The sequence below is a fragment of the Helicoverpa zea genome, chromosome 24, assembly GCF_022581195.2.
Source record: "Helicoverpa zea isolate HzStark_Cry1AcR chromosome 24, ilHelZeax1.1, whole genome shotgun sequence".
NCBI classification, from domain to species: domain Eukaryota; kingdom Metazoa; phylum Arthropoda; class Insecta; order Lepidoptera; family Noctuidae; genus Helicoverpa; species Helicoverpa zea.
This window is the reverse complement of record NC_061475.1, coordinates 7,447,991-7,462,248: the sequence shown is the minus strand read 5'-3', so window position 1 is coordinate 7,462,248 and position 14,258 is coordinate 7,447,991.

Genomic DNA, 14,258 nt, shown 5'->3' with positions numbered 1-14,258 from the left:
CTACACCTAACAACAGAAACCAACTCCCAGAGCAAAAAAAAAGCAACAAAATTACTCGTAAAAACCAAACAGGGCGATAAGTGAAACTGCACCCCTTTGGACAAGTGATCATGATTAATTGCCCTCTCATCAATAACGTTGTCAACGGATACCGATTAGCACTAGAAGCGGCGCGCTTGTTTCTACACTGGCTTGCCACATGGAGTACTAAATTACTAGCAGAGGTACCAGAAACATCGCTTCAAAGTCATCATCATAATCACCTATATCATACTTGGTCGGCGCAGCATGTTTTCTCCTTCCTTACTCTTCTATCTGCCGTCATCTCGCAAGTAACATTCTTTCTTACCGTATTTATATGTTTCTTTGGTCGTCCTCTTCCCCCATATCCGTCCACATTCATACTCAAAACCTTCGTCACGGCATGACGCTCATTCCTCCGCATCACATGCTCATACCATGACAGACGGTTTCCACGGTTTTTCTGTTACCGGCACCACACATTACATCGCTTCTTAAAATAGCTCACCAAAATGCGGTTGTGCGGGGTATGAAGAACGTTACTGTTTTGCACTTATACGACTTCTTTGGACCTGAGAATTTGTTGTAATACCAAAAGTCGTTGACAGAACCCAAACCTTAGTTCACTGGTAACTGATCGTTTTGGTGATGGCCACCGTATGAATTTGACCTAGAAGAAGGCACCTGACCTACCTGCTTTATGGTATCTCCGCTCTTTGCTTACTCCGTGTTGTCAATGGATAGCGATTAGCGTTAGATACGACCCACTTGGTTCTACCACTTTAGCTTAGTGTTAGCTTGCCACGACTTGCGCTTCTAGAGTAGTTGGTAGCCAAATGGATTTTTATGTAGATGATTTTGTTATTGGGTTGGTTTGTATAAATAATTTGTTTTGCTTAAACAAAGTATGTAATAACTTTCGGTTATAATATCTTACCCTCCGAGTAAAACATTGTGACTTAAATCAAATAGGTATATACCTACTCACCAGCGTGAGCATGAGTAAATACTTCACAATGATGTCTTTAATTATATTTGATTACAGGAAGCCGTGCATTACTTCAGATAGTATCGGTGTTAAATTAATTAGTAAAAGGTATCTTGTATAGGTGTGTTCTTTTATATTTTTTTATATATTTCTAACAGTCTATCCTTAGTGCAAAACCTAAAATAAAATTGTACAAACAACTTCTAGCTCTATAAAGACAAGCCGCAATATAGAATTAGACTCTTTTTAGCAAAATTATCTAAAATAAAAAAGCGATATTTTCCCGAATGGTAGTGCATAGTCAGAATTTACAACATTTGTATTTGCAATCTCTATATCAACGAAACAATACAACATTTTCTAAAGAAAAATATTTCTGAAGCGATCCCATCCCCTGAGTATTAATGACATACATATTCTACGACTTCGGGACACATTATCGCTGTACTTAGGAAAATTAATACGCACTATCCCCAAAGGGTTACGCGAAACCATGTTCGTATTATGTTAAGAGCACACTGCAATCTTTTAGTCGCCCGACAGTGTTTTTGGGCTCATAAATCAGTATGAAGATGAATGGTAGTACGCACATTACAAGGATCAGGTATTTAGCCGGTATCAAGGCCTATTCAAACCTGAGCGATATTCGCTGCCGCTGTGGGTAGAAGTACATACCGCGCGGGAGCAGCGGCATGCATCCCGAGCATGAATAGTAATATTATCGCATACCCACTGGGTTTTCTCTGCCGCAGGTGGTAGCGAATACCGCTTAGGTCTGAACAGTAATATTACCGCATACCCACAGGGTTTTCTCTGCCGCAGACGGTAGCGAATACCACTTAGGTCTGAATAGGCCTTCAGACCGATGATTGGAATCAAGAATGTCTTTAATTAAAAGAGTTTGGACGACTGTCGGCCAACTGTTTAATCTTCAGTGTACGGGTTAGTAATCTGAATATGTACGGAACTCTGAACATTATTTTTTCACCCTTTTTTTCGCTGATGACTTTTTTTGTCACGCAAAAATGTGTTAACGATGTTCCCATGTGTGATTGGATTTATCGAAATATTTCGACGAAAATGCTTTTCGGTGAAATGTGATTGAAATTGTTTTTCTCGAAAATATCGCGTTGTCAACTGTTTTTTTGTAGAGTAGTTTCAGATAGCGTCGTCGCCTGTATTTTTGGGTCAGTGATTTTGGATCGCCATCATTTTTTAAATTTTGGGAAATATGATTTATGTCCGTTGACATCTTCTTCATATAAAAAAATAATTGTAAAACTTAATATGAGATGCGTATTTACTATGCAGAATATTTGTGGTTTAGAATGCCATCATAAGTACCATTGGATAGGCGTTACAGCTAGTAAAAAACCACAAAATCTGAGAGCCAGTCTTATCTAAGAATGTCGGGTTGCCTGGGTAACTGGAGAGTGTAGATCAGATAGAAAAACAATCATGTAGACACACTTACACATGTATGACATGTAGAAACTAGAACTCAGCTACATCCAACGTCACTGGGAGCCCATCCCAACATAGTTTTGAAAAGGCTAGGCAGATGATGACTGCGCAATATGTGATGCAGTTTAAAGACTATAAAAGCTGTTAATATTATATTATGAACCTCACTTATAACATGTCATTTTAGGTTTTCCAAACTTGTACCTAACAAGTTACAAATTCTTAACATCGAATAAAACTTTATTAATTAGACTTGAAGTGATATCTAAGTTCTCGTTCATGTATAGAGAATGTGTTAAGTTAGAACTAAGTTCGAAGTAAGTAGACAAGTTGCTTGAGTGGCTCAAGTGTTTACTACTAACTTTTATTTGGGATACAGTTATGTAACTGTGGCCTAATTATGTAGACTTGCTGACCTAGTTTATATACCTACTTTTACATGTAATAATATTGGCTTGCCTTCATCGGCCGGTCAGAGTGGAGTCGCTAGAGCAAGGTTAGTCCTGCTCGGAGGGCAGGTGCCTCGTGGTAAGTGGCGAGTGGGCCGGTGATGCTGGACCCACAGGGAGCGCGTGATCTGCGTTTAAAGTCCGCCGAGGTATCCTCACCCTTCTCAGCCACTCATGTCCCTGTTGCCCTCTTGTTGCTTTTCAGTGACTGATTCCCGGGGGCCCAGTAAGTGAGTTGGCGAGTCTCCACCTGCCATTTTAACATGTATTTAATACATTGTCATCGGCAGGTGCCATAGTTCCCGTAGTTTCACCATTCCTAGTCCATTAGCATCCCATCACAATAGCCTAAGTAGTTTTCATCCATAGTTAGCAATAGTTTAGCACAGAACCGGGGATTGTCCTTGGGTACATTTCTATAGTGTATACAGGGATAATCGTCGGTTTTGTGTCACCATTTCATTAAAGTTGTCTCAAAAGGGCTTCAGCGTGTTGGCTTCGGCCCCACGTTCGCCTCCCAAAAATCCGGGACTCTATAGTCCCGAGGTCTGGAAGAGACATACATTTAAATAATAATAATAATCTTCCACGCCGATTTCGGCAACGGCGACCACTTCGACCCTAATGGCGTGCGTGTGCTCTCATGTGGCTGGAGTATCCAATTTTGTGCGTGAAAGTCCGCGCACATTGCGGACATGTCAGGGTACCAGCCACAAAGTTGTAGTTGATAGCTACAGGTGGTCGAGCTTTCAACTCATCTCGTTTGGCATCCAACTCAGAAAGTCGGCGTGCTTCAAAGTCAAAGACTTTGGCTTTAACGCGGCTTCTCCAGTCTCTGCGGTTGGATGCCAGATTCTCCCACTGAGACGGGTCAATGGAACAGCTTTTAATGTGACGCTTCAGCACATCCTTGTATCGCAGCAGCTGTCCGCCACGTTTCCGCTTGCCCTCCTGCAACTCGGAGTAGAGGATGCGCTTGGCCACTCTAGTATCCGGCATGCGCAGTACATGCCCGCACCAACGAAGCTGTCTCCTCATGAGGTATGCTTCAATGCCACCTACATTGGCTTTCCTCAACACTTCTGTGTTACGCACACGATCAAACCAACGGATATTTAATATTTTGCGCAGACATTTGAGGTGGAAGCGGTCTAGTTGCTTGATGTGGCGTCGGTACGGTGTCCATGTTTCCGCTGAGTAGAGTATACAAGGCAACACAACTGCCATATACACAGAAACCTTTGTGGATATCTTTAGGTCATGGGAGCTGAAGACCTTCTTGTCGAATTTGCCGAAAGCAGCGGCTGCAGCACCAATTCTGCTATTGATTTCGGCGTCAAGGTCGCACTTTGCTGTTATAGTGCTCCCCAAATATCGAAATTTATCGACCTGCTTCAGGACATCTTCACCAAGCATAATGGTCAGTTCTTGACGTCCGTGATTGTCTGAAGACATTACTTCTGTCTTTTTGATGCTGATTTTTAGACCAAATGTACAGCACTGCTTGTGAAGGTTCGTGACTAGCTGTTGCAGGACTTCAGGGGATTCAGCCACGAAACAGAGGTCATCTGCATACATAATGTCCTGTATATGTGCATAGGACACCTTTGTGGTCGCCTTGAGTCTATTCAGGTTGAAAAGTTTGCCGTCAGTCCGATAACGAATACGAACTCCTTCAGGAGAAGAATTCAATACTTCCCGGACTACAACTGCGAAATATAATGCAAATAATGTGGGAGCCAGGACACAACCTTGCTTCACTCCACAGGTGACGGAGAAGAAGCTCGATTGGTCATCTTCAACCGCTACACAACATTGCATGTCATCGTGCAGGAGTCGCAGGAGTCTTATGAACTTCTCTGTACACCCCAACTTTCTCAGTACCTTCCAGAGGGCCTCGCGAGGGACGCAGTCAAAGGCTTTTTCCAGATCAATAAAGCAGAGATACAAGTGCTGTCCCTGCTCTCTACTTTTTTCCTTACCTTTTTTTACTTTTACATGTATATAAATATCTGTCTACATATATTGAACAAAACAAAAACATTAGATTTTTTACAGCCCATTTTATACTCTATTTAGAAGAAATACTGTGTTTTAAGAAAATATATTTGTGTGACATAATATTAGTCACCTGCCTAGTATAGACACCAGCACGTCAACCTATCCGAACCTGTCAAAACCAATTGAAAATTAACCTTCTACTATTAAGAAAAGGTTGAAAATCTATTGAAAAAAAATGAGTTGTAAAATTCCACCTGAACACACAAACTTACTCGTATGTACATATTGAGGTAGGTTTATGTGCTGTCCCCGGCACCGATCTATATTACAAACGAATATATCTATGTATTTAAATGATTCTGAATACCTACTTACTCTATAGGACTTTTCAGGATACCCACAATTTTCTTCTAAATAAAAAAAAAAAACTGCAAACAATGCACATCAATTTTTGTCTATAGCTTACGCTAGTTAGCTTTCAAAACGAAAACCACACAAAACTCAAAACTTCACAATAATAAATCGTAGCCACAAACTATACGGCGCACGGTATTCATTTGCATAGTTACAAGTTGAGAGTTAGGCGTTCACGATATTCGGATCAAAGTTCCTTAATTAGCCAACTCTGTGCCATCTCTCGCATCTGCGACTAATAGTTTGGTGTCTACAGCTGGTTATTTTGGATTTATTTGTTTGGTTAGCCGTGTTATGGTTTCTTTTTAGGTAACTATTCGTATGAGTAAAAACTCATCATCTGTCTACCCTTTTTACAAAACTATGTTTAGGTTTGCATCCAGTCTTACGACCATTTATCATGGTGTAATTAATGTTCATTAGGTTAATTGTCAATATTATTTGCTGCTGTATTAGTGCTCAAACTTTCTCCGCGTGAGAGGAGCCCTGTGTCCAGCAGTGGGACGATAAAAAGGCTGTAACAGTAACGTTATTTGATCTAATCAGCCAGTTATTTTTGACCCGATCCACGTCGGTAATACTGCTGTTCAGACTTCCTAGCTCTGACTACCCGTAATAACTCCCGTAGGTGTTCAAGTGACAGGTTTTTCCCACCAATTTAACGTGCTTTCTAATACAGGAGTGATTGAAAAGTAGGGAATATTTTGTATTCAATCAAACAATCAGCCATAATTCTACCGCTCGCGTAATAGATTTTTATTTACATGGATATTTACATGGATATTTGCATAGATATAACTGCCTCGTTGGTCTAGTTGTCGCAAGTGTGGCTGCTGAGCACGAGGTCTCGGGTTCGATTCCCGAGTCGGGCCGAAATCGCTATGTGGGTTTTAGAAGACTTTCACAAAGCAGCCCGAAGCCTGGAAGTTGGTGATTGATTCACCCGTGCATCGGAGAGCACGAAAATGTCGGTCCTGCGCCTGATCTCTTTCCGGTCGTGTCGGATTGCCGTCCCATCGGGCTATGAGAGTGAAGGAATAGGGAGTGCACCTGTGTCTGCGCAAATGCTTGTGCACTATAATATGTCCTGCGCAGTTGGCTAATCTCCTTACATGAGAACAGCCGCCGTAGCCGATAATCGGCTAGGACATCATCATCATCATCAGATATTTATAATACATATAAAAAACTATACTAGTAAAAAAAACACTATAACTAAAACAAAACCAAATCAGCCATAGAATTCAAAGATTTGCCTTTTACAAGCTCGGTCACTATAGACCGCTCCCGAGTTGTCGCATACAATGTGCATGTACAATTGTACATTTAAAACACAAGCATAGGTCATCCGCTTCCTTTTTAAGGCCCACCCACAGTAGAAGAACTAATTTGGAAATTCTAATCAGTAAAACCTGCTATTCAGAAACTTGATAATACAGTGTTCTATTACATCAGTGGGTGTTAATTTTACATCGTCATTAATTAAGACTCTTAGCAAGGATGTGTTGTATGGTTTTAGGTAATCATCAAGGGATCGGTGGGACTAATTATATTTGGTAGGATTTATTTACTAGTAGAGCCCTCACACACTGTAGACTAAACGGTCGACCGATGGTCGGCTGACAGTTTATTTTGAAGGTAATTGTGAGTCTCTTCAAACTTTTTTATTAGTCTGACACCGGTCGGATACCGTTGTATGTACGGTGTTGTTGGTTGTAATATGCGCATTATCATTAATCTCCACACCAGTTTTAGCCCGATCAGTCTATTAATTCGCGTTACAATGAATCTATTTATATCATCACCAGCCTTTTCTTTAGCCCCACTGTAAGACACCAGTTTTGCCTAAATCCAGGTTCATCACGATTTTCTCTTTCACCATTTGTAAATCATTGTTCTCCAACGCAACGTAAAACTTAAAAATAATAACTCGAAAGCTACTAGCTCGACGCAAGTTTTACTGTAGATATAATTAATCCCATCTCTTGTATATATGTACATACGTATTTAGCAGGGAAGTGCTTATATACAACTAGACCACCACGACTTGTTTGACGTGTTTTGTTAAATCAGCAATCAATAATTTTCACAACTAGTACCTCTAAAATAACAGACAAGCTATTTCTACAAAGAGTTTTTATTAGTACCTATTTATTTAAAACTCTCACAACTACGGAACCACAAAAACTGACCATAAAGACCAACATTTCTAAAGGTCGGTTTAACCACGACATCTAAAGGTAAATAAGTTTTTGTTGGTTAACAAAACTACTGAACTTCAGCAGGTGTACTGAAAGTTTCTTGGCTCAGAATATTACCTGAAACCAGTGCCATCAGTTTATGCGGAGTTTGAAGAAGTTTGTTTTAAGCGTTTTGGTCTTTAAAGTTTGAATTTTAATGGGTTTTTTGTTTTAGTGCGTAAGTATTCTTTATTTCTGCGAAATTGAATTTGGTTTAGATTTATTTTATTTTGTTTCTTTGTTTGAACTGGTTTAGCTTAGTAGTTTGACGTGTAACGTTATGTAATTTGTGTTTTAATAGCTGCTCAAACAACATTATATTTTCACTGTACTATTATATTCACGTAAATTGCTGCGACAGAAAGAATTAAACATAACTTATGGATATTTTGGATGTGTATATAATGAATCCAAGTCAAAAGTCATTTATTCAAAGTAGGCTGCAAATCAGCACTTTTTGAACGTCAAATTTACCTACAAAATACAGCCCCCAAAACGCCCGCCCTTCACCACTTCCTATGTGTTTTTGCTGGGAAGAAGAAGAATTGTGTTGCTGGGGAGTTTGTTCCACCACAGAACAAACTCCCCAGCAACACAATTCTGTCTGAAGAATCGTATACCGTATTAGATATTAAAAATATCATTCAAAATTACCTACTTTGCTTAAGTTAGTGCTTATGTTTGAAGAAAAAGTTGACATTGCAATGGCCATAAGTCTTTTTTATACCTACTTGCAATAAATAGCGCATTGCAATGCTATAAAAAGCATCAAAATATTTTCGGCTCCCATAAAAATTGCTTTAAAAGTTTTTCAAGAATAAATACTTTCATCTTCCCATCTTACACTTTAATCAGTTTCTAAAATCTACATACCTACTTGTATCTCCTACGTCAAGTCCTTTGCACGAAATCTGAGAAACTCGTGAACTCATTAGCCGAGTTCAGTCCAGCGTTGACGTAAATATTGTTACTAGTCTAATTAAGAAAGTTTACAGTTTGTTGAGATTCGCAGGTGACGGTAAAATGTTTGATGGGAGTGTTAGTTTCAAGTGTTATGCTGGGATGGAACTACTTACTACACTATTTTGTTACGTGACAGATTATTTTATAGAACAGTAGCTTCCACTTCCACCACTACTTCTCAGCGTATGTAGCTAGACAAAAACTATAGCCTATAGCTTTCCTCGTCAAATGGGATATGTACCACTGAGATATTTTCTCAAATCAGTCCTATAGTTCCGGAGATAAACGTGTTCATGCTAGCAGAAACTCTGTTCAGACTTTTTAATGTTGGTTAAGATCAGACTAAAGAGTAATTCAGCCTATTACGATCTGAACAGATGATAATGATGAATATAGTTTCAAATAAGGTGGAACTGGCTAAACTACAAAAAATATCTATCTGTTTAGACCCAAGTTCATTGAAAATATCATCCTCCGAGCCTTTTCCCAACTATGTTGGGGTTGGCTTCCAGTCTAACCGGATGTAGCTGAGTACCAGTGCTTTACAAGGAGTGACTGCCCTATCTGACCCCCCTACTTATACCCCTTGGTTGGTGGACTACCCGTAACGACTGCCAAGGATGTTATACGACAGCCGCGAGACCTATAGTTTAACGTGCCATCCGAAACACAGTCACTGGTGTCTAAAATATGAACGTCCATATTTAAAAATATTATGGTAAACAATTCTTTAAGAAAACTGTCGTTTATGTTGTCAGTGAAATTGGACTGCTTTGATCAACCTCCGTCTCATCTTAAAGCTTAATTAGGTTTCTACCAAACATTAAGTTGTGTAACATATTTCAAGTAAATAGACAGGGTCTTATAACTTTATCGAAGTATGTACTAGTTTATATGGTAACGACACTTAGAGAATGTTACCAACTGGAGACGAAATGGTCGTGCTTTAATATTTACCACTATTTACGAAGGTAAGAAAGCTCCGTTTATACTCGTATGTGTCAAAAAGAGAACAAAATGACGACGGAGATGTCAACGGAAAACCTCTTAAAAAAACTAGGATTAGTCACCCACATGCGACTGTGAGGGGGACGAGGAACGTTACTAGGCACGTCCTCTTAAGCCTATGTTTACAAATAAAGATTTCATTTTCATTTTCATTTTCTTCTTTGGAACCCGCCCATTTTTTGTGAAACCAAACCATGAATCTATCGAGACCGATTTTTAACAGATGTGTTATGGAACACGAACGCCTCGTTAGTTCACTCATAATGGAGCATTTGATCTTGCCCACCGTACGGACTTGGCTTTGAAGAAGTTGCCTTATGGCATCTTTGCTCATTTTTACTTCCTGCGTGTCTTTTTTCGCATATATAGTTTGTGCTGATGGCGTCTCCAGATGTTTACATGATCTAAGTAACGACGTAAGCGACGATGTTACTCGCTTAATTAGGCGACGTAAAACTTTATCGTTATGTGTAGGTAACATGACATGTACTAGGATAGCATAAGTTGGTTGGAGTTAGAATATGAGAACGCAACCACAGTAAAGGGGAATTTTTAATTATTCAGATAAAGCTCAAGTAGCTGTAGCTGAAATAATTATGTCATCAAAAAAAAAAAATCATATGTCTAATATCTACACCATAATTCCCATACGCAAAAAATAAAAATGTAGATAAGGGGTCACATAGTTAAAATGTAGTAAGGGACATAAAAAGTCGTGGTGGCCTAGTGGGTAAAGGACCAACCTCTCAAGTATGAGGGCGCGGGTTCGATCCCAGGTCAGGCAAGTACCAATGCAACTTTTCTAAATTTGTATGTACTTTCTAAGTATATCTTAGACACCACTGACTGTGTTTCGGATGGCACGTTAAACTGTAGGTCCCGGCTGTCATTGAACATCCTTGGCAGTCGTTACGGGTAGTCAGAAGCCAGTAAGTCTGACACCAGTCTAACCAAGGGGTATCGGGTTGCCCGGGTAACTGGGTTGAGGAGGTCAGATATGCAGTCGCTTCTTGTAAAGCACTGGTACTCAGCTGAATCCGGTTAGACTGGAAGCCGACCCCAACATGATTGGGAAAAGGCTCGGAGGATGGATGATGGGTCACATAGTTGTTTTCTTACAAGACTTTCTGCTTATGAACTTCTACATCACAACCGGTCCGGTTGATTTGATGATGATGATGATAAGTATCATTGGTGATAGGAAATAATATAGGCACCTGTAATAAAAAGGTGAACAGTTTGTTAGATTCAACGCACTTATCTTAGGAAGTCCGAATTGGAAAATACTTTTAGTGTTACATAGCCTATTTAGTCAGGAAAGACGTATAAGCTAATTTTTATCCAGGTTCAGAGGTGTCCAAAACTTCTGGTAAAATACAAAACAAAACCCTCTCTACACCTAAAATTTTACCCAACCAGATGAATTCAACAAAAGACCTACAAATGCATGTAAAAGTTTCACAAACTCGTTACCCTACTTTACCCACCTTGACGCGGATGTTGGTCAGCTAATTAAGCGGAGATTTGCTTTGCGACACAAGCTTCTAAGTTAAACTTCAGGTTTATTATAAAAGGTATATTAATATTATAAAGCTTAAGAGTTTGTTTGTTTTTGTTTGAACGTGCTCAGGAACAATTGTACCGATTTTAAAATATTTCAGTGGTAGATGGCCAACTTATTGAAGAAAGCCGATAGGTCCTTTTTATCTCTGTGCGAGAATTGAGCTCCTACAGAATGAAGGCAAAACCGCGAGTGGAAGCTGGCTTGTAAGCTATAGTTCAGATTTTTTTGCTAACGTTACCGTTTATTTTTATGGAATATATTTATAGAGGTGAGTGAATTACCGAACTGAAAAATGTGTCCATATTTATTTTACTAATGAAATAAAACTAAATAGACTTGAGCCTGCTATTGGCTAATTAACTACACATGAAAAATAACGTCAAATTAAGTAGGTATTAATATTTAGACAGCAACAAAAACAGCCGTCTAATTACTATACATTAATTTTTCATTTTGGGAGTTCAATCATTTATTTCTTTCGTATAACAACGATTAGCTAGTGAAATATCGACCAAAAATTTAAATTAAATTCACTAATCACCTTTAAAATAAACTTTCAACCAACCATCGGGCCAACTTACGGCCGACATATTTTGGCTTACGCACGACGATATTTTGATCGCCGCCAATAGTCGGCCGATAGATTGATCAGGCTTATAAATCAGTATAGAGATAAATGGGAGTGCGCACATTACAACGATCAGGCATCAGGTCGGTATAAAGCCGTCCAAAAACGCTGATTGGTTTCAAGATTATCTTAAAATGAATTGTCAACCAATACTTTAGTTTGCTATGTGCGGAGACTCTTAGGCCTAAGTTGACCTACAATACAAACGTCAGTTTTTCTTAAACAACTTTATCTATGAAAACTGAACGCAAAAATTCCCAGTAAACAGTTGCTTTAAGAAATCTGACGTTTAGATAGTCAGTGAACTTGAGCCCTAGTGGTAACGGTCCCCAATATGAGTTTATATTAACTTTTCTACAAGGTATAATAGAATTCTCTGAATATTTTGTGCGTGCTACAATATAATGGGTTTTCTGCTTGATTGATCACCTTTCGAAAAACTTGTTAAAATAATCTTTGGAACGCAATGAATAGGTATAGGAATAGGTCAAGTCTAAATAATGGTAACGTTATATATTATTTTTCTTATGTAAAAGGACAAAATAGTTATATTATGTAGAGTTATCTTAACTAACCTGAAGAGTTTGCTTGAACGTGCTAATCATAGCAACTATTGGACCTGATTTGAAAAATTATTTTATCATTAACCGACTTCCCAAAAAGGAGGAGGTTCTCAATTCGGCCGGTATGTTTTTTTTTTTTTTCTATGTATGTACATCGATTACTCCGAGGTTTATAAACCGATTTACGTGATTCTTTTTTTGTTCGACGCGGAATGGCTGCCAGTTAGTCCCATAGTCATCAGGTTAGGATCTGATGATGAAAACCCTGAGAAATCCTTCGAAAATTGTAGGGATACATAGGGTAAAAACTTGACACTCAGGTGTATGCCTGAAAGCACTATTCAGTAGTGAAAGTTTGGAGCTGACCTGATGATGGAGACCAGAGAAGGTTGAGGGAACTCGACAACTGAATATGTAAACTACCTCGTGTTTGGGCTTATATTATTTGTATTGACGAGATGTTTGCAACACTGGAGGTTTGGAGCTGACCTGATGAAGGAGACGAGAGAAGGTCGAGGGAACTCGACAACTGAATATGTAAAATACCTCGTATTTGGGCTTATATTCTTTGTATTGATGAGAATTTTCCTCTTATATGGATAGTGACAACTATTCGTATCACTCAAAAGCTGTAAATAAAAAACTTTTTCACAAAAAATTAAACCAACTTCCAAAAACACTGAAAAACAAAAAAAAAAACTAATTTTAGGTGCATCGGCCTAAAAGTCGGTGGCTGAAATTAACTTAGTAACATCCATTAGACACCGACTTCTAGGCCGATGCACCTGAGATTAGTTTGTTTTTTTTTTTGTTTTTTAGTGTTTTTGTCGTCATTCATTCAATAGAGGAACGACGATAGACTGTAGACTTTTTAGACGAATGCAGGGAGAAAGTCCGATGGGGTTGGCGAAAGCATGCAAGCAGCTTTACATTTTAAATATTCAATTTAAAATGTTTCCTTATTGTGTCTGTTTCTTATTATAAATCATAAAGCTAGCGTAGGTGAAAGGTAAGCTATAAATATTATATAAGGAAAAAACCTACAAAACTTTCTTGAACCAGAAATAAACTAACTTTGCAAAAACAAAAACAGTATCCTAAAAAGAATTCCAACAAAATATTTCTTTTTCCCACAAACTGTAGAGGAAGACAAATTTCCATGTTTCCGATTACGACTTTTTATAATTTGCTTTTATATGTACCAGAGAGATTTGTCAAAAGTCCCAAATTGTAATCACGAACAAACTTATGGCAACTGGTGCGTGATTTGGTGACAAATGGAAATGCTTATTTGAATACTAAGCATAAATATTAAGGCTGAACTCAAACATAATACAATGTAATTTTGCCAAGTTATTTAAGAAATCAATTAATATAAAAAAACATTATACCTAGTCACTAAATCTCTTGTCAATCATTTACAATCTAGGTACCTACTTGCTTCATTTGGATAAAAATTAGCTTTAGTTACTTCTTTATATATTAGCCTTCTGCCAGGAAAAGTTCTGTTTAAATTGTCCAGCCATTTCAGAGATTAGCACACAGAGGAAAAATATGAAAAAATGTTGTTCTACTTTCCCTTAGTACATAGCGGTTAAATTAATATTACAAACAGATAGGTACTCTAATGTTATTTGTTAGTATATAGAGCTGAAAGTATACATACTTAATTGCTTCAGATAGTTTTTATCCAGATTCCAGAAGAGTTTCTCACGAGATACACATGAATCAGCAACATACCGCTAGATCTCGAAAAAACTGGAAAATGATAGATAGCAACAACTTTTAAAATTTTATTTCAACCTTACTTAATAAAATAACTCGATATTTTCAGATTTAGTAATAATTTGACTCTTGTAGCTTTTTGTGTTTTGCTATTAATTATTTTTAATTAAAGGTCGTTATAATTTTACTTCATTTTATATTAAAAGAAACACTAGCTTTGGCTTCAGGCG